The sequence below is a fragment of the Myotis lucifugus genome, unplaced genomic scaffold (genome assembly GCF_000147115.1).
Source record: "Myotis lucifugus unplaced genomic scaffold, Myoluc2.0 scaffold_79, whole genome shotgun sequence".
Classification (NCBI taxonomy): domain Eukaryota; kingdom Metazoa; phylum Chordata; class Mammalia; order Chiroptera; family Vespertilionidae; genus Myotis; species Myotis lucifugus.
The window spans coordinates 1,839,102-1,841,164 of NW_005871127.1; the positions used below are offsets into that span (position 1 = coordinate 1,839,102).

Sequence of the window (2,063 nt, forward strand, 5' to 3'; positions counted from 1 at the left end):
CTTCCCCAGCCCTTGTCTGTCTGTGGTGGTTTCTGTTTCAGGGAGGTGTGGTGGGATCATAAGTCATTCCCCTCCCCTTCTAGGCCTCCTGCTGTAAATGGAGGACCTGTCTGGTTTCTGGTTTGGCTGGGGTCCCATAAGGGTATGGGACCCTTCAATAAAGGATAGCAATCAGAGAAAAAAAAGTGTTGCTGAATTTATTTATTTTCTCCATTGATTTTTTAGATAGAGTGGAAGTGTGGGAGGGATGGGAGAGGGAGGGGGAAGAGAGAGAGAGAGAGGGAGAGAGAGAGAGAGAGATAGATAGATAGATATGGATGTGAGAGAGACACATTGCCTCCCACACACACCCTGACTAGGGCCTGGGATCAAACCTACAACCCAGGCACATGCCTTTGACTGGGAATTGAACACTGCATGGGCTTATGCTCTAACCACTGAACACCCTGGCCAGGGCAAAATGTTGCTGAATTTCATATTCCCCAGTTTAGAAATTAAAATGCAGAGAAACGAATTCTGCGCCGGGAAGCGAGGCGGGCGGCGGCGGCTGCGCTGGGCTGGCGGGCGGGGGTGGCGATTCCACGTGCTCCACGTGCTCCCCGCGGCCGGTTGGAACCGTTGGCGACGCCGGCTGGGAGGCAATGCTTGCTGTCTTCAGTTGGAGGGACTGACTTTTCACACGGTGTATTTTTGACAAGATTTAAAGCCTATCTTGGATAGAGAATATTTAATCATTTAGCTAAAAATGCTATTTTTTTACATGCAATGCATGTGGTGAATCAGTGAAGAAAATACACGTGGAAAAGCATGTGGCTGTTTGCAGGAACTGCGAGTGCCTTTCCTGCATTGGCTGCGGTAAAGATTTCTGGGGCGAGGACTACAAAAACCATGTGAAATGCATAAGCGAAGACCAGAAGTACGGCGGCAAAAGCGATATCAAACAGCAGGCGTGGGTGCAGAAAGTTAATGAATTAATAAAAAGACCCAATGTCAGCCCCAAAGTGAGAGAACTTTTAGAGCAAATTAGTGGTTTTGACAACATTCCCAGGAAAAAGGCAAAATTTCAGGAACCAGCCAGTAAAGGGCAAGAGCAAAAGCCACTCAACCAAGTGGCAAAACCACCTGCAGAAACCACCACCACGGTGGCACCTTCCAAAGCCAATGACACCAGGCACGGACAAGCAGAGGCAAAGAAGAACAAGAGAGAGAGGAAGGAAGAGCGGCAGAAGAAAAGGAAAAAAGAAAAGAAAGAACTAAAATTAGAAAACCACCAGGAGAAAACCAAGAGTCAGAAGTCTAAAAAGGGCAAAATGAGGCCTGAGGCCGAGCAGGAGGCGGGAGGGGTGGGTGCGGCCCCGAAGGGAACAAGAGCCAGGGGCCAAGGAGCAGGGGCGAGTGTGCAGTGAATGGAGACGTGGACAAGGAAGAGTCAAACATGGGAAAAAGGAAGCGGAAGGTTTCCGAAGTTGAAGCATATTCTAAGAAGAAAAAGATTAAGTTCCCAGGACTGGCTGAAGGCGGAGAAACAGAAAACCATGAAGCTCCTGCAAAAGGTGAATTCAATTGGAAGGGGACTATTAAAGCAGTCCTGAAGCAGGCCCCAGACAATGAAATAGCAGTCAAAAAGCTAAGGAAAAAGGTTTTAGCTCAGTATTACGCGGTGACAAACCAACACCACAGGTCTGAAGAGGAGCTCCTGGCCATCTTCAACAAGAAAGTCAGCAAGAACCCCGCCTTCAAGTTACTCAAGGACAAGGTCAAACTTTTGAAGTGAACATTTTTATATTTAATAAATTGAGTCCATTCTGTTGATTTCTTCCTTTGACGGCTGTTTGTAAGACATGTAATAAATAATAACAACTCAAATTTTGTTTTCTTATAAGAAAAAAATATATTTTTGGTAGATCTTTTATGAGAAAATCAACTTTATTGTCCTGAAAAAAAAAAATTAAAATGCAGTTGTCATTTGCAGGAAATTACTGAGAAACTATTCCACACTGTCTCATCTATCTGTTCATGTGCATAAACCAGTTAGCATATTTTTTAAGTGTCTAAAAGTGGAT

At 45.3% G+C, this 2,063-nt stretch overlaps 1 pseudogene; it reads left to right on the top strand.

The window, feature by feature from the left end:
• Positions 1-758: 758 nt before the first annotated feature.
• Positions 759-1,820, top strand: LOC102426078 (annotated as a pseudogene).
• Positions 1,821-2,063: the final 243 nt, after the last annotated feature.